The sequence below is a fragment of the Manacus candei genome, unplaced genomic scaffold (genome assembly GCF_025592945.1).
Source record: "Manacus candei isolate 608988 ecotype Guabito, Panama unplaced genomic scaffold, ASM2559294v1 h1tg000028l, whole genome shotgun sequence".
NCBI lineage: Eukaryota > Metazoa > Chordata > Aves > Passeriformes > Pipridae > Manacus > Manacus candei.
The window spans coordinates 19,664,599-19,688,987 of NW_026138076.1; the positions used below are offsets into that span (position 1 = coordinate 19,664,599).

Here is a 24,389-nt window from a genome sequence, read left to right on the forward strand (position 1 = left end):
TATACATGTCTGTTTTGGTTTCACAATACATATTCTGAGATGCAGCATGTCATATAGTGGCAAAGAAAACAAAAATTGAGCTTCCTACCTCCTGAGCACTACTGGACCTCCTGAATCCAGGTCAATCCCCAGCTACATTTATCCAACAAACCTAGGTACTCCATGGGTTACGTGCCTGACAAAAATAATTTTTTACATGGTCATTTAATTAGGTGATGACCTAAAAAGATTTAATAGCTCCTGAGAAAGTTAGAAAAAGTTAAAATTTACCCTTCTTAGGAGTACAGACTTTAATCTCACAGATCTTTTTTCAGCATTGTATCTGAAATAGTGGAAATACTAGCACTTACCTTCTGTGAAGTTGGGGGGGAGAAGAAAAGAAACAGACACTCATACTTTGAATTACTCATTCTCCCATTTTTTTGGCTATGTTAGCACTATTTTTAAAGCCCATTTTGAATGCACACATGATGCTAGCCACACCTTTAACATCCCTGGCAGCATCTGCATATCCATCTGGACTGGAAAATACTATCTGATTTGATAGTATTAATTTCTACTTTTGTCTCAATAAAATGAGAGCATTTCTAATACGGGGCAGACTAGTGTAAAAGATGTGATGTAAACTTTAACTCAGCATGTGTTAGTTAGGTCCTAAAGCTGATAATTATCTACCTCTGTATGTCTCCTTGTTAAGCAGTATTTCAAGATAGTTTATAAACAAGTGAAGGTTTAATAATAGTGATACTATATTCAAAACATGTAATGAGCAAACACCAGGCTAGAAGAGTAACTCAGCAGCTTCTCTTAGTAACACACCTCAAATAATGATGGGAATATCGTTGATGATATATTGCTGTCTTGAATGCTTCTCTTCATCTCTGCTCCTTGCTGCCCCAAAAGAAATATCTGTTAAATAGGGTGGGTTGACTTTCCCAAGGGATCCATGAAAGCATACGTAATTTAAGAATATTAATAATAAGAGGCTAGAAGTCAAATATATGCTCCCTGGGAGAATCAAAACCAGAAAGATATGTAAAGTTAATTAGAGCTAATCACTTTAGACATTGCACAATTAACTTGTGATAATGCACTTGTAGAAAATTCTAATTCTATGAATCATCAGTATTCTAAGAGTAGATTCCATTTATGTGGTATATCAATAGTCACACAAGAAAATATCAGATTCATAAAATATACAATTTGACTCCAGGACACCTGGAAAATCTAAGCCGGTATCTGGGAAACAATTTAAGTCACAACTTTTTGTATGTATGGGTCTTTTCTTCTAGTTTAATTTTGTAGCTCAAAAGACAGATGTTTTCAAATCAAAGCCATACAGAAAACTTCATGAAAGGCACATACTGCACTGATTTCCATTTGATAATCTGATAAGGAAGTCTCAGAATGCAATACATGCTCATTTGATCAAATAAACATTTAAACTAAAATAAATCTCAAATTTTTAGCACATCTGGAACTCACTGAAAGAAACACATACAATGAAGCAAAACCCTTGGCACAAATTATAACGGAGAAAACTAGCCATCAAATTTCTACCTTTTAATTAAAAAGTGCCCCAAACCAAATATTACAGCTCTCCAGTTTCAGTTAGTCTGCATTTAAACACATCCGAGGGTTTTATCTGCACAGGAAGAACAAGACCTACATATGTTTTGGAAGGGTTTCCTGTAAGACTTCCCCCCAACCTTTGGAAGTCTTCCAGTAAGAAAGAAAAAGAGCATATGTTTGATTTACAGAGAGAAACACCCAGAGAAGCAGTACGTAGAAAGATGAGTTAAAGAGAGAAAGTGACTTTCATTTTTGCACAAAAATAGTTTTTAAACTTCTTAAGTTAAAAGTCTTGACATAATTCCAAGACTAAATTTATTTTGCCTGGGAGACCATAATTTTTAGAACAACTGTTCCAGTTTTGTAGGGAAAACACAGCCAAAAGGAAAAATAAATATTTTAAATGAGATACAATAATTGCCAAGAACATAAAATAACAAGTAATATTCTAGACTCAAATAATGATCATTATTTGGAATGAATACTCAATCCCATGTGACACGAGTTTACTTTTCAGTGGGTCCTTACAGTTTCAACTAAGATTTTTTTAAGGGTAAAGGATAAATATGACTAGTGAACTCCATCTTTTCAGTGCTCATGATCCTACACAAAAGTCCAAATCATAAGGCATTTCAAATGCTTTGTTACATGATAGTTTTACTTTATTTCTTTGTTTAATGCCTTGATTCAAGGCATTTAGAAGGTAAATAACTACAATCATCAACATAATTATGTAGATAATAAATTACATTATGTAGACTTCAGAAGGACATGGAACTGATTTGTATTATGAGCATCATAAAATCATATGGGTATTAATTTTATTATTGAGGGGGTGAGCCATGCAGTAACAAGTCCTTCTTGTAGTTTCTTTAAATTAAGGAAGTCCTGATATGAGAGACTAGACTTTCCTCTTGTTTGGGACATAAGCTTTGCAAACAGTAAATCAAAAGTAAACTTTAATAAACCCAAAATCTGATTTACTCTGAAATCTTGAATATGAGACTAATCTTTAAAGAAACAGCATTAGATGCTTAATGCTATGGCTTTTGGGCAGGATGAGACTCCTCTGACAGATAAAGATTTCCTTCCTCCAGTGTTGAACTCCTCTAAACTTTCTACATGCTGATGCTCCAGCTTGAACTTCCCTTTTAGCTAAGTCTATTTGCTTTGAATCAAGAGACGTTGACAGTTTTCAGCTCCGGAATGGAGCTGAATCCAGATGGTTTAATGAAAGTGAAGGATAGTACCATATGACTTGGATTTTTTTTTTCCCCTCCAGTACAGAAAGGAATAGCTTAATGTCAGGTCAAATTTTAAATTCTAGATGAGAGAGACAGTAAATAAGAGTTTGTTCTTACTCTGAAGGGGACAGTAAACAGGAAGAGAACAGGTCAGGTCAAAATATATAAGAGGAAAACAGGCTAAACCTGAAACATATTTAAAATAAGTAAATTAACCCCACTCTTTAAGTGGAAAACCATTACTATGAACTGTGGCCCAAATTTAAACCTCAATGTTTTTTGACTTGTATAGAGACAGTCTAACAGTATTCTCAGGGACTCAGAAGATAAAATCAGGATCTTCACAATAAAAATTAACCTTAATGAAAAAAATCAATCTATTTCAAGCAATCATTCAGCAGTGAAGCATTTGCAACAGTTATGTATATACAGCTCCTTTTATTTTTCACAAGCTCTGTGCTAATTCACTGCTGGCACTTGCTGGACAAATCTTACAGAGATTATTACTACTACTGAGGTGGAATTAATTTCTTACAACAAGAGTTGTGCTTTTTCAACCTTCACTTTCATCAGAGGGTTCCTAGCCCTCCTGCTTTCACACAGAAAAGAAGCTACACAGGACTTGATGATCATCTGGTGACAAGTCTGACATCTGGTCCTGGAATTCTGGATGGTTGAAGGCTCTAGATTTAGCATCATGAAGCAGAGATTTATTGTAGTGACATCCAAGAAGAATGCAAAAGATCTGTCTATTCCCTTATATGTCACCCTGGCCACTCCTCTGCATCTTTCCCCTGGACTACCTTAAACACAAACATTTCAGCAGTGAACTACACTCCAGCTACACCAAAACACAGCTGTGCCTCTTCATCAGTCACTGAGGACATATTCACATAAGACATCACTGATTTCAGGCAAACCATAAGGCCAGTTTATTAGTTCCCATGATGCTCCATGTCACAGAAGTGGCTCCAGGTATCTCAGTAGCACTTTTGTCTCCACAATGAGACCTTTCCGCAGCAGCCGCAATCTGGGGAAAGTCAAGAAAGAAGAATAGGAAATCAGGCTCTCAGTTACACAGCTTTGAACTCTTTACTATAGGACATGAGAAAAAGCACACTTCTGCTTGCTTTCAGAAAAAAAAAAGAAAACACAAAGACAACTTTTAGTGCACTTTCTCACAGCTGCAAACAAAACCCAAAGAAGAAAAGAGGAAATACAGATATTTCTGGAACACAGGAATGCAAAACTTCTCAGAAAAAATAGTTTTATTTTAGCTCATCTAGCCATTTCTATTTACATAAATGACTAACACTTCAGAATTTTGAACAGCATTTGACCTTGAAGACTTCTTTCTGCAATTAACACTACCAGCAGTTAACTTCAAATACATATGAACAGTGTAGTTCTCAAGAAAGACCCAGAGATGGGTAGAGAATACTGAATTCTCTGCTACTTATTCTGGAACAGTTCTTACAAAAATGAATAAGCTTCCTTATACAAAATCCTTCTGGCAATTTCACTTCAAAAAATATAGTGTTCTTTTATGGAGCTTTTATCTTTCTGTGCATTCATAAATACACTGCCCTCAGCAATGCTTACAAATTAGCTGACACTTATCAAAACTACTGCTGTAGTCTTGATTTAAGTGAGTTACTATACTTGGTACGTATTAATGTAAGGTTAGGGAAAATGCAGATAGCATTCTTTTGCCTATCTATCTATATATATACACATATACACATATCTTCACATATATGTATCTATCCACACACTCACAGACCACACATACAAAAAAAATTATCATTTGTTCTAGAGCAACATTCACTATTTTTGCATGTGCCTGAAGATAGTAACTTTTACAAAAGTTGTAAAGCATTATTTCTCAGTTTAACTCCCAAATCTGGTATCTGAAGTTCATGGAATATGCTTAAATCTGTATAAACTAGCAGGTTTTACCTAGTCTAAGTCTAATTTGCAATTTCATTTTTCTTCTCAGTTTCTGAAATATACCAAAATTAGATTTACTCTTTAATTTAAACACTCATACATTAGCTGATGTATAATCTTTGACATATTACGTATCCCTAAAATTCCACCTGCTGAGGTAAATCTATTGTCTTATCTGTTATAATTTCTTATATGTTATTTTATATATTATTATAGATAATCACAATCACTGAAATGTTTGCAATGTTACACACTGGACACTTCCCAGATATTTCAAGACAGAGCCTTTAGAATCATAGAATCACTTAGGTTTGAAAAGACATTTAAGATCATTTAGTCCATCTCTGTGGAAGAATAAATATACTTTTTTTCATATCTGTTTTCCTCTTCTTTAAACTGCTAGCATTATTAAGTTTTACTTGTAGAACAGGAAAACAAAATTAAACAATAACCCCAAAACTCAAAGAAAACCCAGCTTTTCTTTGAAAGTTACCCATCCAAATAATAATGACAAGAAAAAGCATAAAAGAACATACATTGCTATTACATTTATTGAACAGAACCATCCACTGAATATAACAGTGGGTTCTACTTAAAAAAGAACAACTGTGCTACAATGTGGTCAAAACAAAAAACATGATCACCTCTGTGACTGTGTTCCTTGGAAAACTATAAAATATATCATCTGAGTAGCCTCATTATTACTTGTCATTTCCCATTTTGTTTAATATGTCGATCATTAAAAAAAAAAAACAAACAAACAAACCACAAAACCAAACCACACCCACAAAAAAACATAGAACAAAAGGTTTCCATAAAGTATAAAGCTTGTGCTCCTCAACTGAACTGAAGACAAGTAGCCATATCTTGCAGTACAGATATTTGTCTATGACACACACATGGTGCAAACTCTGTGGTTGAAACAGTAAGGTTCATTTCTATGAATGGCAGAGTCTGTATAAATAATGGTATGGATAGTAAGGTTGCTATTGGCCATTAATTTTCCCTCAATTTTTCATTGTACCATACTTTTGGAAAAATAATTATTTATACAGCTTAAGGACGAAAAATGTAATCACTCTACGCACTGAAATGAAATTCAAAATGAGAGTTTCTTAAAACATTTGACCATGAAAACACATTGGTAGCATAAATTAAAATACTACAGGGTACCAACAAAGATCTGTGGGGCAGATCTGTTTAACAGACATAGGGACTAAAACCATCTTAGACTTTGTTAATAGCGTTTTCAATTAGCAATAGCTTAAGCAATCATAGTCATTTAAATAAACTAAATGTGCTTCATTTCTGTAAATTTCAAGCCTTGGTGCTGCAATTACAACAAAGCATTTTTGTTCTCAAATTAAATGAAACTTTAGCACTGAAACATTCGTGATTTTGAGGAAACATCTACATGCAAAGCAGTATTTGAAAATGCATGCTAAGCTTCAGGGAAAAGCTTAGATGTCATCAGCTTCAGTGAAACTGAACCAGCCTACAAGTCAGCTGAATCTCTGTTCAAGTCTCTGTGCTATAGACAAAAAATAAAGACATAGCATATAGCAATGAAGCATTAACTGCACTACCTGCATATTGGTCCTGAAGGCATGAAGTTTTTTTTCTTTGTCTAATTTTCCTGTGAAGACACCTTCTGTGAGCTGCATTAGCTGTATTAGTTTGTTAGCTCTTTGCCTCCAACTTCCCTTAATTTCTGGATATTCTGAGAAACATTCAGTTAAAAGTCATTTTTGGCCTAATGCAGAAAACTAAAGTTCATATCCAAAAGTACTGGGTCACAGCTTCCGAGCTGCATAATTCTGGAGAAAATGCAGAAGAAATTGTTAACTTACATGGACTTGGGTACTAATGGTAAATGCTGCTCCAGACCATGTGACAAACTCTGAAGATGTGATAACAGTATTTGAAAATATGCATTAACTGAGTTCTTGTTCAATTTCTAAATGAAATGCTAATGTTAAACCAAATTGACCAAAAATACTCTTTCACTCCTCTGCAGGCAGAGGTGATCAGGTCCTCAGTTCTAAAAGTCAAACAATATTCCAGAAGAAATGAAAAGAGAGAGAAAGAGCTGTCACTGTTTACATCTCTGCAAACAAGCAAATAACTGCTAATAAGTAGCATGACTATCCTGTCTTGGAACTTGGCTACCTCTATAATATTACAACTTTGAGGAAAGATCTGACCTGCAAAATCATTGCTATTTGTTTCTATTTACTTTACTTTTTTCTTCTGTGTATTCCGGTAGGTTTTGTATATTTAAAGCATTTAGAATATATGAATAGGCATCTAATCACCTGTAAAGCAACTTAGACTACTGGATCCTCAATATTTGCCTGATATTCAAAATTAGGTTTGTGGATGATCAGAAGCTTTGACAGTGGTATTTGACACAGGAGCTGCAGTCTGACTCCCAAAGCAGAAATGTAAATTACAGTAATACAGAAAGCAAATGCATTTTGATTTGCAAATCTTTATTTCAGATTTAGCAGCTATTCATGTCTGATTAAAACCCAGAGACTGAAATACAACTATTATAATAGGACTTCTAAAACCTAACTTTTCAACTCATTAGTAATTCATGCGTTCTGATCAAATTTTCACTCTCTAGTAATTCATTAAAGCATATCTTTGAAAGACAGTTGCATAAAAAGTTCTACAATTAGACAGATTCAAACCAATTCAGTAGCTTTGTTTATAGGGCAGCTGCCAAAACTTGAGTCACTAAGTCAGCCTGTGACATGCCCGCTTGTATAACTTGTATTCTTTGGCAGCATTTGAGGGGTTTGCATATCTCTTGTTGGATACATAACTCTACTCACAGATCAAAAAATGAAATGGAGTGATAAATTTGTATAAAATTAGTTTTCAAACTGTACTCATTAAATCCAGCGGAGATCAGTGTATTTTTTTTACATCCTGCACCACCCTCTTACTTGGTGGCCAAAGAAAGGGTAAAAACTTGAAGCTGGTAAATGGCAAACCTCTTGCCTTACATCACAATTCTGATTAAAAGAAAGCTTTAAAATCCACCAGGATACTATATCTTCTCTGATAGCAGAGGTTGGTAGATATACAAAAAGAACAAATTTAATGAATTTGTCACAAGCACCACCGACTTCAGCCTGCTGCATATCGATAGCTACCTCTGTGTGGAGAGAGAAAGCACACTCTCTCTCACTCTGTCTCTCCATCTACTTAATTGAATAAGGGAAAGGACAGGTGAAAGAGTAATAAATTTCAAGCACAGTTGTTAGCTTTTTAACCTAAAATTAGATTCAATACTGAAATAATTGGTCTCCGCCATTCAGAAATCTGTTCCACTATTTTTCTGCAAATTTTATGCCTCTGAGAGTTGTTTCCTAACCAAATGGCTCAAGCAATAAACATTTTGGGAGATGATTTGCTTTGCTTCCTTTAATGTCTAGAAAATGGTTAGGCTTTTTAAACCATCAGCTTTTAGCTCGATAACCACATTTCAGTTCTGGATTAAAAGAGTCTCTGGTCATCAACAGTTACTTTTTTCCTCCTAAACAGGTTTATTTAGTGAAACAATCAACTCTTAACAATTTGATGACTCTGGCATCCTCTTTAGGTGGTATAATACAATCCAATTTCATAAGAGATTTCAAAGCTAGTCAGAGCTTGCTTAGCAGTTCCTATTTATCTTTCTCTGGAAAAGAAAGGAAATGTTTTGTTTGCTTTTTTGTCTTGTTTTCCCTTGAAGGATTCCAGTAGGCCAGTTTGAAATCCAGAATATTAATTACTTTATATACCATTACATCAACGTGATCTGAAGGAAACAGATTTTTCTGAGTTTCCTGTTCTAAATGATGTGAGTTCAGATAGAACATTTGATAGTTGAGGACTGGGGCCTCTCTACATGCAATCAGTTCTTCCTTATCTAGTAAAGCATTGTTTTTAATTTCATGTTCTGCTAGTGCCAGGTTGAAACGAAATTGCATTATTTTTCATATTTGACCTTTCCACACCTACAACTTTACCTCTTTACACTTTGAGGTAGGGTGTCTGATGGTCAAGGATGACAAGGAGAAATAAAAGTAGACATTAAGGAAGTGAATCTGTGGAGCCTGAGGTCACCTTAGAGGATACAGAATCACTGTTTCTCCACTATCTAGAATCCAACTCATATTGTGTAAGTTTGGCTTGAATTCTGGTGAAACACATTCATCAGATGACTAAACAGAGAAGAACTTGAAGAGGAACTTGTCACCCACTGGCTGGAGATGAGTACACAGCCTGAGAGGTGAAGTGTCAAAATTCCTATGAGGGAAGAACATGAACCAGTTCCAGTCAAGAGAATGAAAGGTAAGGAGGCAGACAAGAATCCACACAAGCTGCAGGAAAGCCTTGTCAGAGGCATCTCTTCTGGGACAGAGAGCTGCCTCTCTGCTTTAGGTCATCTATGATGTTTTAGGTCATCTAAACACTTTCATCTATGATCCATTTCCCATTAAAAGTTGGACTAGATGATTTTTCAATGTCTCTTCCAACCTTGCCTGTTCTGGTGTCGTGCACATTACTTTTTTAACACCCTCTATATGGGCCATATTATGGTGCTCCTGGAACTAGTCATTTTCAGACCACCATAAAACCCCACAACCAGGCTGAACTCTAATTTGTTGACAAATAGTTTATATCAGATGGTGGTAAAATGGCATAAAGACCCATTGTAGAGTGTACAGCTAGGAATTTCCTTCCTAAAAAGAAACCGTTCTAGGCTTCGAGTCAGATGTAAAAGAAGGTCAAAATTACTTTATGGATGCGTAGTTTTTGGTTTCTCTTGAAATCACTGGGTGTGGCTGTAAAGTTCTACTTCCCATGCCAGATCCAGAGGTTTAAAAATTATACACAGAAGAATGGGCTTCGGGCTTTTATCTTGTAACAAGTAATTGATAACAGCAGTGTTGATTGTAGTGTAATAGGAAGAGAAAAAAATACACAGAAACCTGAAACCAGTTGGGAGGCTGGCCACTGCCTGAAACAGCAAAGCTCTGCTTCCATGTGCACAATCTGATGAAAGAAGGGAAATATCTGTTTATAGTAGAAAAAAAACCCAGTGCTGCTGGCAACATGAGGGCACCTCACACAATATCTTCATTGTTTCTGAGTTACCCTTGATGGACAAAAATAAAACATCTAATTTAATTGAGAAAAAGAGGGGTTTTTTCTTAAACTAGCCTGGAATTGGCTGTGAAGAGGAGCTATCTAACACATCAAAGGGCTTCCTGGGCCATGGTATGCTGTTACTTTAAGGAAACCCCAGACATGACAGATTGGGATGGAAAAGAATTATATGAATGCTTGTACATCATTCCAACATGAACTCTGCCAAGGAGGAGGTCTGGGGTGTTTACTGCACCTGCTTTCCTCCCACCCTTTCTTGGATTATGTGTCAGCAGGAATTGATTAGCTGATCTGGAGTATGCAGCAAGTGCATCCCTCGCTGCTCCTAATTATACAGCAAATCATGGTAAAAAAACCCACATTTCCAAGCTTGGAAAGCAAGTTGGCAAAATGGATTGAAAGGCTAAGGAGGGAACTTAAACTCATAGGTCTTTGCTGCAGTGTTTACTGAGACATAGTAATATTTGGCTTTGCAAAAGCAGACAATTTTCAAGATGGAAGACAAATTATAGAATCATAGAATCATTAAGGTTGGAAAGACCATCAAGATCATCAAGTCCAATGTCAACCCAGCACCACCACCATGTTCACCATTAAACTATGTCCTCAGGTGACACATCCACATGTTATTTGAACACTTCCAGGGGTTGTGATTTCACCACTTTCCTAGGCAGCCTGTTCCAGTGCTTAACAACCATTTCAGTGAAGAAATTAAATGTGATTACTTTAGTAAGGCAGGATTCCTCACATAAAAACATCAAATTCTAAATTAGTAAAATATTCTCATACCTCTGATTTCCCTGTAATCCCCTATCTGTAAGAAAATATTTTTGTCTGCGCTATCCTCATGTTGAAAATGCTTTTAATACTTTCTTAGCATTAAGGGGAAAAACAGGAGTTTAATTTTATCCAAAAGATAAAAAATGTTTCATATGAAAATTTTAGTGTCAGTGATAAATGCAATCCTGAATTTGTTTGATCTGTTTCAGACTAGGAATATTAGATGCAGTTACTAATATTGTTTCCTTTGCAGGAAAGCTGGGGACCTCAGAGCAAAATATTCTGTTTCAAAGCTAATGTGTGCTGTTTCACCACAGAAACCATTTCCAGTATTACTGGCCTTAACTCATATTGTTTGTTCTCAAGAATCCTTCTTGGAACTGAAACTCACCTTGACCCTGCATAACTAAGTGCTGCAACTACTCTATTGTGCAGGGGTAGCAATTTTATTTTTTAACTAGTAACTGATACTCAAATATGATTTCTATTTTCTCATGAACACTAGTTGTCATACATTTATCATACTAAACTGCAAATGGATAAGCCTTCAATATACAATATATTTTAGAAGGAAAGAAACTGATTGGGTAAAGAGTTGAAAGATAATTTCTTTCTATTAATATTTAAAAACCTCTACGTAACAGCACACCACACCTTCCCTACTCTGTTGTAAACACTTGAAGTAGCCAGACAGGTTTTTGAAGGTCACATTGTATTATTATGGATGAAGTTCCATAAAAAGGCTGAATTACAATGTTTCTCCTATCATTTGTGGCAATATGTAGAAATAAACATGTGACCTGTACCACAGATGCTGTAATTTGTAAGTTTTTTCAAAAAGAAACAGATTTTATAATGTGCTTGATGGTTTGGGTCTTTTTCCAACTTACATATAATCACTTCTACTACACAAGGCCCATGACAAAAAAATGGAAAAAAGTATACCACCTTCTTTTTCTTGCATTAAAAAAAAGTGATGAAAGTAAGCTTATTGAAAAGCAACAGCTTTGGAGGACATGTTTAAATACAAAGATAGTATAGAAATTTAGGATGACAGGTTAAAAGGGAACAGAAAGTGCAATCAAGAACCTGTCTATACCCGTGCTGCCTCTGTTCCTTCTCTGCCAGACATTCATCCCATTTGGTCCTGTTACAGGCTTTCCCAATGAGTTGTTCCTGTAAACAAGTTAACTGCTGACAAGGCGTCACAGTAATCCAACAATCTTTGTACCTCACAATATGTGTGACAACTTTCAGAAGATTGAGCCAGTTCACATCACTTGAGAGCACTGGTGTGAGATCACGGAGGTGCAAGGCTGACTAGCAAACCCACATCCTGATCATGCAGGAAGATGTTTATAAGTACATGACCAGGTTTGCATGTTTGCTTTTCTTTCATAGAAAAGAAAAGTCTACTGGATTAATTAAACACTTCATTTCCAAACTATACAGTATACTTGTCAATTTAGAGCTGCTGAAATTTTGAAGGAATTAATTTGAACATTTATAATTTTCTCTCTTTCAGCTCCAGTTTTTTTCTCCTCCTTTTAGCTGTCTGCTGCTAGTTTGTTATTAAAAAAAAAATAAATCTTTCATTTCTCTGCACTTATATGTTTTGCATCATAGGATTACATATATCACTAGTTTCCAAATAATTTGCTATTTCTGGTACTCTATGAAACCATTTTTAATAAATATGAATGTCTTCCCTCTCACTGGAAACATTGCACCAGCCAATGCTACAGAAGAATATGAAAGGTGTATGAATCAAATATAAAGAGAAGATGGAGAAACACACTGCAAGTAAAATGCCTTGTGAAATATTTACTTTCTAAGACATTTCTATGTGAAGTTTATTCTCAGAAGAAATAGTAGAGTGTAAAATCAGTAGCCCTAATTTAAGCTAAAAAGTGTTTCAGAAAAATTATATTAATTATAAGTCCTGACCTTCTGTTATAAGGTTTGCAGACACAACCTTTATAGAATGCGTATGGAAAACCAGGGAAAAATTATGAAGTACTACATTGTTGACAGGCAGTGGCAGCCTCTCTTTGTCTTTGCCCAACAAGTTCTTCTCAGACAAAGTCAGAACTAGAACAAGAAAAATGGTTAATATTTACAAGGAGCAGGTAATTCTGAACCTCTTCTCCTAGTTTTTTGCTAAAGCACACTTAAGTGCCTCTTTCATCCAGGAACTTGTTGGAACCTCTTACTCTGTCTTGGATCTATCAAACTACTGACATTGATAATAAACCTCTTTCTCAACATGCCCTTACTGAAGAAGAGGAACTTTCAGAAGCTAACAGTACCCAGCAGCTTCTGGCAAAGGGATTTAAAAATCAAACTAGAAAATAAAAAGTGAAAAATGGAGGTAATAATAAATAAAACTGAAATTCCAAATAACACCAAAAGTTACAAGAGAAACATTTCACATTGTTTTCTGGCTTCATCTCTTACTCAGCTCTTGTTTTGACATAGCCCCTAAACATTTATACGGCTAATACCACAGCAAAACCAAAAGTCTTTCTCTTCCCAAGAAAACACCAAGATCCTCTTTTTTGGAAACACAGTTTTTGCTGCACATGGGTTATGTAGGTGAGCCTCTACTAGGAAAAGCAGCCTAGAGTTACCTAAGTTTAATTTTTAAAATTAACTGCTTCAACTTAAATATTTTGCTTCCCTTGAGACAAAAATTGTAAATTGCAAGCTTTTGTTCGCATACTGCTCAATGTAATTTCTAACCGCAAATGAAATGAAATATGCATTATTTAATTTGCTTGCATGCTTTTTTCCAGAGTCCACTCTATGATTTCTGGAATGCTAATTACTTCATAATTTTTCTCTGCCTTATCCATAATCCTGCTGGGGATCCAGACAGAGAGAAATTTAGGTAAAATTAAATAGATTGTAGAAAGCCCAGTTTTGGAATTGCATTCTGCACTGCTTTGTTATGTTTTACTACAGTTGCCCTTCTCACATGAATGAAGCATATTCTTTATTTTCTATACTTGATTGTGCAGAAATGAATGACTAAAATTTACAGTGGAGCACCTGAAACAGGGAAACATTAAAGATTAAGTCCTATCTTCAAGAAGTCTTTTACAATTTTCCTTAATGGAGATAGCATTTTGTATGGTAAAATTCATGTGGGCACTTGATGGCTATGGACCATTGAAACAAACTTTTGGGTTTGTTTCTGACTCTTTAACCAATTTATGTGTTCTTTTTATACAAATCAGAGCTGCACTTTGCACCTAGTGAGCATTTAGTGGAGAGAAACAAAATACTTTCTCTGGGAAACACTAAGAAATGAAACAACCTGCAAGATTACCACCAACATGACCCCCTTCTCAGCTACCACACAGAAGACTATTTCACTCTGTGCTGAAATTTCATATTCTAAGAACTTCGATTTGCAGATTGAATTTTGAAGGAAGAGTTCCTGTAATGTGCAAACTCTGTTTATCTCACCAAAACTTCATTTCTGTTTGTTCTGGAAGCTGCTTGTCTGAATTTAAAATGAAAGCACTTGGTTTGCCCTCAGGGCTTAGTACAAACAAAGATTTGGGAAATAATTAATTTGAATGCAGAAGAAGTAGTAAGAGAAGAGTATTTACATGTAAATATCTTTTTTTTAAAAATTCAGAAAAAATTAGCGAACTGCAGGAAATATGCAACTGGGAAATGAGATGGCCAGATAAGCAACAAACTATATTTTTTTGCTTAACATGATACCAATTTGAATTTGCAAGTACTAACTGTGAAATGAAATATAACCGGAAAATGTAGTTGAGTCAAAAACCCAACAGCAAGATACGTAATTAAAATTTAGCATCAAAAGAGTATTTCTAAGTAACATATCTATAGAGAGAGTAAAGAGCATGTGTATAATATACAAACATGAATGTTAACAAAATTTCATGAGAAAGCAGTGAAAGTACTGTTGGTTTAGCTGTAAATAAAAGCTGGTTAAAACTACTAATCATAGAAAAAAACCACTCATAGAGATAAACATAAAATGTGAATGCAGAGATAAACGTATATGCTATTTGATCTGTACTAAAGAAAAAGATAATGTTCTGGACATTTTTTTTAATTTATTTATTGTCTCAGTGGAGTTAATTTGTTTCATATACATGGTGTTGGTTTGGGATTTTTAATCAGCCCTGACAGTTCTCCAGTAAATTATTAAAATGCCTAAAGTTTCTGCTTTAGAAACTTTAGAACTTCTTGTAGCTGACATAATGGAAACAGAATTGAGGAGTTTCTAAGCACTTCTATGAACATACTGTTCAGAGCATAAGAATAGGGACATGCTACCACATTATTTGACTGTTAAGAAAGGAAGTGCTGTTAAGAAGTTACGTAATATCATCACAGATGTGGGTGTATTAGTGGTAAATTCCTAAAAAATTTAACAGTTAGGAGTTATGAATTCATATACATGCACCTCCACCCTATTGCCCAGACATCTATATGACCTTTCAGTATCTCCCAAGCACCATACCTACATTCGTCAGACTTTTATTTTGTTCCTATATTTAAAAAGGATCCAGGAGGAAAATTACTTCCTTCGTTTATGGCCACAAGTCAGAATAGCCCTGAGCCACATTGGTAATGACATTCCTTATCTGTCGCAATCTTGGCTTCCTTTTGTTTGCTGGGCTTTTTGGGAACACTTTGTATAGTAATTACTCTAATCTTGTTCTCTTTCCTAATACATTTCCACATTAAAAAAAAAAAATAAAAATGGAATTTAATGCAGGATAATTAATTTATACTGTTAGAAAGAAATCCAATAAACTGGGAAAATCTATCAATTTCAGTCACTGTAAAAAGGGCAGACCTGAGCACCAAAACTGACTACAGTCGGGCAGAAGACACAAATGGGAATATTCAGCAGCTGTTTCACAGTGTTTGGATTTTTTTAAACAGAAAAAGAGGGATCAAAATTGTTATGAAATCCCTGAAAGTGAGACAGCCAAGTCTTTTGTGTTCCTTCCTCCTACAGGGTCAAGAAAGAAAAAAGTTAGTGAAAAGAGGTAGTAAAAAAAATTACATATCTGAAATGCATGCAGTTTCTCCTGCACTTTTCTGGCACACAGGCTTTTCATTTAGTCTTTTTGGATGTTTTCTCCATTAAAACTACAAGCAATGTAGAGTGAAAGTATTTCTCCCTGATTTACGTAAACAGCGAATGTATCAGAGAGTACACAGGAATTGTCAAACTTCCATATCCTGTCTCTGATAGCAGTCACTATCACTGTAAGAAGAAAGCAAGTAAGGGTAACAAGATATCCTTATCAACATGGAAAGCTGTTCCCACCCTCTGAAACTGATTCATGTACAGAAGATAACTAGCCTCAAAACAACTGTAAAAAAAAATATGAATAATCTTGCTACCTCTACAAAGGGGCAATCTGTCCTTTAGTCATTTGGCTTCGATGTTACATAAAAATTCTTGACCTTCTAGTGTATTTCCAAGAGAACATCTCATTTCTCCATCACAGCACAAGATCCCATCTCTTGCTCAGTTCTGTTGCCTAATGATAGATGACGGTTCTTTTTCGCAGCCAAAACACACACACTTCTAGCGCAGGATTGCCAGTGGCAGCATACAAAAACAAACTGTACCAGGTTTCTACTCTACAACCACCCTCAAGATATATCAATGATGTTCAAATTATGCCATGCATTTGGTCATCATAAGAATTTAGAATTTATTCAGATATTATTACATAGCTTTCTATGCAATTTCTAGCAATATCAAAGTAGATTCCCTTACTCTTTCTACTTTATCAGTGTCTAACTACAGGACTTCTGTGAACCTTGTGCTGTTTCCCAGCATCAGACAACATAATTTGGAAAAGTCATTGACACTTTCCTAAAATGCATCTAATTCTTCAGGCATGATGTGAAACTAAGGAAAAGAACAATTTAACTTTTTTTCCACAGATTTGGTACTCTGTTTACCTGTAAGAAGTCAAGTCTTCTTTAAAATAATCTCAAATGTGAATTGAAAAAATGAAATGAAAAACCAAAAAGGAGCTTTTTCAACGTGAGTGTTGAAAATTTCCACTGGGAAAACTGCAAAGAAAATTCGGCATAAAACAGGTTTAAATATCCTTTATAATAATATTGTCCTTTGCAAACTCATTTAACTTTCTCTATCAAAAACTTCAAAAATGTTATTCACCAATATCTGATATTACACAAATAAAATTTCTTGTGAAAAAGTCCGTTTTCAAAAAAGGTAAACAAAAGTTACAATGAGTAATATTGTTACTTAACAAAGTTATAAGTGTTCTTGTATTGAGAGGGGTATAAATGACGTAGTGACTAGTAAATCCTAGTAGAAGGATTTAGGTGAAACTTTGGAGAGAGTTTTAATTTAGCAGTTCACCTTAATACCATCCTGTGTTCCCCTTGGTATTATCACATCAGATAATTAGAACAATAGTATAAAATTTCAAAGTGAATTTTTTCCTTATCTTTTGCATCCAATCCTTCTATGCCATTCCAAAAAAATGGAAGCTGCTGGATTAGATCATCTAGCATATCTCAATACAGACTGTTCTTTACAGACAAGATTGCTTGTTCTAAAAAAATCCACGATGTTGGGATTTCCACAACTTCTATCCAGTGTCCCTTTCTTCACAGGTTTCACTCTCAAGAACCTTTCATATATTCAAATCTGAATTTTATTTTAGAGATTTCATCTTGTTGTATTGGCTTCCAGCTCAGTGGATTATTCTAAATATTTCCTAATTGTCTGCATCTGAACTAATAGTATCAGGACAGAGATGCAGGCCATGTCAAAGCTGAGTGTGAAAAAGAGAGATAGCAAAGATAGAGGCCACTGAGTGCTCTTAAAGTGAAGGTAAATTGCTCAGAGTTAGTACAAGATATTCTGGGAGCCAACACAGAGCTGCAAACTTCCAAAATAACTTATGCTGCCAACTATGCTATTTAATAAATAATTAGTAACTGACTAATCTACTTCAAATTTCCAAACTAGAGTAATGTGAGGACTTATTATACAAGAGAAAGAGGGGAAGTATAATGTTTACATTCTTTTTACATAGCAGTATCATTTTATGAAGAATTAGATAAATAAAAATAGACCACATAAAAAGAATCTGAGCAAAATTGTTCAGTCTTTCAGGATGTTGGATATCTGCATTTTTTTCTCTGTAAGTATGTTAATTAACTCAGGTTTCCCACAAAGGAAAGTCTTATTATGAATCACCTCAAGTATGGCTGAATTTCACAAGGCCACAGGAATGTTCCCACTCTGAAATGTACATTTAATTGGAAGGAATTAATCAGCTGTTTAGAGTAGAAGAAAAACACAATTGACTCCATATGCCTGAGAGCTCAGTAGTAAACCTTTCCACAAATGAAAGCTTCTACCCCTACACAGAAATGTAGTGGTGCCTGGCAAACCCCGTTATTTCCAGAACATGAATGGGTTAAATTTTAATGTGCTATGATGGAGGCCAGTGCTGCAGAGTCATCCCACAATGAAAAGAAACACCACATTGCAACACAAAGGTCTCTGAACAGCCTGTACAATCATCAGTTGGTAGCACGTCAATGCTAATTAAATAGAGTTGACACAACTTTTGTAAGAAGGTGTGGAGAAAGATGCCTCAACCTGGGAAAACTTGCATAGTTTTCTTGAGTAACTTACAGTTTTAGGTAGTATCTGATTTATATAACACTTAGCAGTTCTAGCTGGGAAAAAGTATTACATATGTGTACTCAAATCAGAATGGGAAAAAAAGTTAATCTGCCTGAATGCCATTGAAGTAACATGTAATAAGTGGAAACTGCGAGAAAGAAAAATAAAGTATTGGTACAAAGTAATTCAGCTTACAAGGTAGAAGGATTCCTGATGCTTATGGGGGATAGAAATTCACTAATGTTATGCCCATTATTACAATAATACAATTCTATTTTCTGAAGAGTTGCCAGAAGAGACAAAACTATTGATTTCATAAATCTGGCAACACAAATGCATAACAATAATGCACAAAAATATATTAATCACTTCACTGATCAGAAAAGTAATGTTTTCCATTTATTTTAAACAAAATAATATTTATATACTCTTAATTCCATCTTTTAGATAAGTCCATTGTGCTATTTTGTGTGGTAGCTATACATAACCATCTGAATGTTTTCCATGCAAAAAGATTATTCGCTTGAAACCAAGAAGTACCCACTTGTGAACAGATAATAAGAACAGACTTATTCTCTTATATAGGACTCTTCACATGCAGCACAATACTCCCAAATTCATTAGGACAGAGTGGATAAGAAAACTCTGGAGCAAGACAACTTACTGTCATGGGTTACCTGCTGTAGGTAGTCAAGCTCCACCCAGCCAATTGCTCACTCCCCCGACAGCAGGGCAAAAGTGTGAAACTCAAGAGTTGAGACAAAGACAGTTTAATAGGTAAAGCAGAAGCTGTGCAAAGCAAAACAAGGTATGAATTCACCACTTCCCATGGGCAGGCAGGTGTTCAGCCATCCCCAGGAAAGCTGAGTTCCATCACACATGATGGTTACTTGGGAAGACAAATGTCATTACTCCAGGTATGCCCCTTTCCTTCTCTTCCACCAGCTTTATATACTAAGCATGGTAACTTATGGTATGGATTATCCCTTTGGTCAGTGGGGATCATCTGTCCTGGCTCTGTCCCCTCCCAGCTCTTTGTGCACCCCCAGCCTCCTCACTGGCCAGATAGTGTGAGAAACAGAAAATACCTTGACCCTGTGTAAGTGCTGCTCAGCAACAATACGAACATTCTTGTGTTATCAACATTGTTTTGGCCAAAACCACAAAACATAGCACCTTACAAGGTACTGTGAGGATTAACTCTATCCTGGCCAAAATCAGTACATTCACACACAACAACAAAAAAAAAAAAAACGTAATCAGAACAAATAAAAATTTTTAACAAGGTATAGGTCAAATATGCAAGCAGGGTCAGCTCAACCCCATTTATAAACCAGGTTGTTATAAGCCATGAAAAGAGAAAAAAATAAAAAAGGAGGGGTAGATGCAGTCTCTGAAATCACGATCTATTCAATATTTTTCACTTAAGGAAAGTAAAACATCAACAAATGCTAAGAGCAGGAGTGTACATTACAGTATTTTTTAAAATTATTTTTTCCTGTGAATGCGGGCATATACAGACACAAGCCAAACAGCTGTCTGAAGGTTTTAAGCCAATCATTTTTTTGAGAGAAGGAATTTAATGAACATTTAACAGAGCACATATTGAATTTGAGATATCTGAGCATTGAAAGAGAAGACAAATTGCAAAAATATTTCTGAGTGTTTTCCCCTCAGTACAGGCAAATTGTGTTCAAAAAGACAAATAGGAAGGCTGAGAAAAACATTGGACTTTTTTTTGTGTAATGGTAGTCTCAAAGCAGGTACACAGTCAGTGAGAAACCAATAATGCAGAAGAATCAATTGCAATGAAAATTACAGTTCTTTGTTCTTCTTGATAAAAAAAAAAAAAAAAGAACAAAAAACACAGTCAAAGACCATGTATTGAAAATATTAAGTGACTCAGATAAAAAGAGTGCATGTTTGTTAAGAAAAATGTCTGTCATATCTTTTTTTGTGAAATAGGTCTTGGCCCAGTTAAACACCTGATACTGGAAAAAAATTCATAAATAAGTTTTAAAAAATCAAGGACATAAACAAGTAGGGCCAGTGAAAGTATTGTTTGTGCTTTCTCTCCTGTCTCTGCTTCTAAAAGAAAGATAAGTTATTAGTTTACACAATGAACCTATTTTAGCTGGACAAAGGAAAAGCAGTGGCCATTATTGTCTGAGGCACTGCACAGTCAGCAAAAGCAGCAGTTTTACGTGCTTTAAATACACCAGGAAAAGATGACAGTTTGTGATGCACCGGCCTTTGAACAATGTGTAGGGAGGAACAAAATTCCTGAGGACAGAAAGCTCTCTACCACACTGGATACCAGTTGGAGTTTATCATGATACTCTGGAGTCTGGCTCTGACCTATATCTTTCCTTTGACCAGATAAAAACAGCCCAAACACATGCAACGATTAGAAAGCATAAAAAATCTCTTACAAGTGGACACACCAGCAAGGAAGTCAAAGACATTGCCTGACAGTGGAGCAAAGTAAGCATCACACTGTTTTTTGCCTGAAGCAAGAGAGTTCTCCATGAGCTAGAAGCATGTGGGACAGCAGCTGGGTACAGCTCAGCACTGAATTGTGAAGATGGCTTCAAGGCAGTAGGGGGTTCAGTGACTTAATGTCACAGCAGGCAGAGTAGCATGAGGTCCCAATTAAAATGATTTGGCAGATATGCAAAGACTACTGTTAGTTGGAACAGCAAATACATTTACTCTGTGGAGAACAAATTCATTCTCATGTCCAGTGAACGTACATTAGCATGCCTTTCCTGTATCTGACTCATTTGTCACTTTAAATACTATAAATTAAGCATAGTTGTTGTTGATATGCACTTGCATACAGAAATTCATGAAAAAACCCAGAAAATATGAAGTGTGAAACAACAGCAGTGAGGGTTGTGAAAAACAAAGCTGCTACAGTAGCAAAACCAGTAAAGTTTGTTGCTGTATCTTGACACTTCACAGTGCTGATATCTCAGCAGTGACAAATCAACATGCATGTCCTTGATTATAAAACAGCTGCTAGTATGACATTCTCAGTTCCTCATATTGCTTCCTCAGTATCTACAGTGAGTGCTACACTGCAAACAAAACTGAAAATGTCTATTAATGTTTATTAGCAGCTTCTCTTTATTTGAAAGGATGAATCACCTCTTGGCTCCCCGAAACTCTGAGTTAATCTTAGCCACTCCTGAACTGACTCATACTCACTATTATTATTATTGTGGGGACTCCAGTGAGATACTCCAGTTCATATTACTAGTGCCATAACGCATCTGATTCAGGATGATGCTATGACCCTACCACTATCACATATGACAGGTGCTTATAACAAGATCCAGAGCAAGTCAGGATTGTCAGGGCTACACATGTGAGCCTTTACAGAACCACCTTACTAGAAATGTGTAAAATAAAAGGTGCTATTCCTGTTTGTTAAGGATTTCAGAAACAGTAGATGCAACAATGCAGTAGCATGATCCCTTAATGGACTGTTTACCTTCAGGTTACAAATATCCTACTGTGACTCCTATCAGTACAAAGTTAGTATCCAGGGCACAGATAACACAGCTACAACTGCTACCCAAAAAAATTATTATGTGGTCTACTGCCTGTACTCTAAAGCAGCCTCCCAATCCTGTAGAGTTGGTTTCTTGAGTTTGTTGATAGTCTTGTTGGGTTTTTTTCTTCTCTTTCCTTTTTTTTTTTTTTTTAATTCAAGTGACATTTCCCTTTCCTGTTCCTCCCACTAGGTTTTGCGACTAGGAATGAATGGGAGAATAATGCATGGGTCTCTCAATCTGCAAGCTGGGGAAATCATCTGAACTAAAACATACTCCTGAGCTTGCTTAGACTGTAATGCACAAACCCCTTGGAACTGTTATTCTAATTGAAGTGATCCAAAACAAAATAAGATAACATAATTCTATTTTTTTGGGCATGGAGCTGGTAAGGATAAGACAAAGTGAAGAAATAACTTCTTATACTTAATTAAAAAAAAACCAAGATACTTTTCACTACCTCTCATATCTCCTTTAGTAAATGAAAAGTCAAGAATTTTGTTACTGAATTTAACACAGAGTGTGATTACCAGACAGGATGGTTCACCTGCATTATTGTATTCAATATTAACAAACATAGCTGCTGTGGAGGATAAACCTAATTACTAATAATCATCCCTCTTTCCTCTCACAGTCTAAACCGGACTTTATTTCATTCCAGGAAATGACCTTCATTAAGTCTGATGTCCTCTTCTGTGCTAGGACCATATGCGTATTCTCTCGTGCTCTGGACCACTCAGTAATCATAGAATCCTTTAAGATGGAAAAGACCTTTATGATTATACAGTCCAACATTTAACACAGCACTGCCAAGTCCACCACTAAATGATGTCTCCAAGTGCCACATCTACACATCTTTTAAATACCTCTGGGGATGATGACTCAACCACTTCCCTAGGCAGACTGTTCCAATGCTTGAAAATCCTTTTGATGAGGACATTTTTCCTCATATCCAATCTAAACCTCTTGTGGCACAAATTGAGGCCATTTCCTTTTGTCCTATAGATTGTCAGCTGGGAGAAGAGATTGGCCCCTATATGTCTACAACCTCCCTTTAGGTAGCTGCAGACAGTGATGTATCATTTGTGACACTTCTAATATTCCTCCTATCCCCACTTTCTCCTACTCCATACACCATGTTATTTTTTTTGAAAAGGTTCTCTAAGACTTCCTTCTCATCATTTTTCTCCAGTGCCTACTTTTATTAACTATTCTGATGGCTCTTCCTCGTACTTACCAGTTTTTAAGTGGGTTCCTTTTGCCTTTTTAAGTTCATGTCATCAAAGCTCCCGACAAAGCTAGTCTTCCAGGTTTTTAATCCAAAATTCTTTTTACAAGCTCTTGACACTGGGAAGATTATTGTTTCTTTCCTTACCGTATATAGCTTTCCTCTTAAAATTTTTCTCTTCTCTGATGAAGCTTTTGCCACCTGAACAAATGAAAACATTTGAAGATAAATAACGTAAATCTGGATTTACTGAATCCAACTACCTTATTCATCTTCAAATTTGAAATTAAAGAAACAAATTATTTCTTGAGTTTATCTTTTCCACCTATCTGCAAAAAGCCAATATAAATCTATTCAGTAAAACTGAGCAAGAATTGGGGTAACCTTGACCATGAATCTGTAACAATCATGTTACATAGATAACTATGGTTTTACTGACAAGACATGTGCAGCAATTGTCTTGTAAGTGATTAAAGCTGCAAAAAGACAACTTTAAGTCTGATTAAAATTCAGAGGCCTATTTTAGCACATACAACTATGCAGGACTTGCACTTGAATGCTCCATGAAGTACTGACACTGATGTGATGAAGAAGTGTGTTCTGAAATAGAGAAAATTGAGAATTGAGCAGGCTGGCACTGAGACTGCCAAGAAATTGACACACTTCATGACTCAGCCCCACTGACCAGATAAACTAAATGAGACAAATTGCTTTCAAGAAAAAAAATATTTTCTGAAGGCAGTCAGAAAAATAATTTCCCACACAAAGTTCATATCTGTTCTTTTGTGTTCAAAGCACTGAAGAATAATTGAAAATGTCTTAGTATTAAGCCTTGATTCTCTCACTCTGACTTTTATGTGTATTACTGAAACTCAACCCTTTACAGGCCACTTATCTATGTAAACAGTTTCCTCTGAAGAATAAAATAATCCTTTCTGCAGCTTTTATATTATTTTTTTAACATAAAATTCAACTCCTTTTAAAGCTTCACTGGGCAATGCAAGCTACCTCATTTTCCACAGTACTCCTCCAGTCCTAATTCCAATTTAATTCTTCCTGTATTTAATTTATATATTTGAATTATTTTTCATTGGCCTAATAATTCTGGAATGCAAGGTATATGTTATCCATCATGCCTGATGTGTCATGTTTGTCTAACAATTTTCAGCCAAGTAAACTCAATGTGGGTTTCTTATCTCTACTTATCT

General features: G+C 35.5%; 1 long non-coding RNA gene across 1 annotated transcript; it reads right to left on the reverse strand.

The window, feature by feature from the left end:
• Nucleotides 1–3,724: 3,724 nt before the first annotated feature.
• Nucleotides 3,725–23,489, reverse strand: LOC127472275 (uncharacterized). Its single transcript, XR_007904939.1, has 2 exons — nucleotides 23,191–23,489; nucleotides 3,725–3,846 (listed from the first exon to the last, which is right to left on the reverse strand). It is a non-coding gene; the product is annotated as an uncharacterized LOC127472275 (long non-coding RNA).
• Nucleotides 23,490–24,389: the final 900 nt, after the last annotated feature.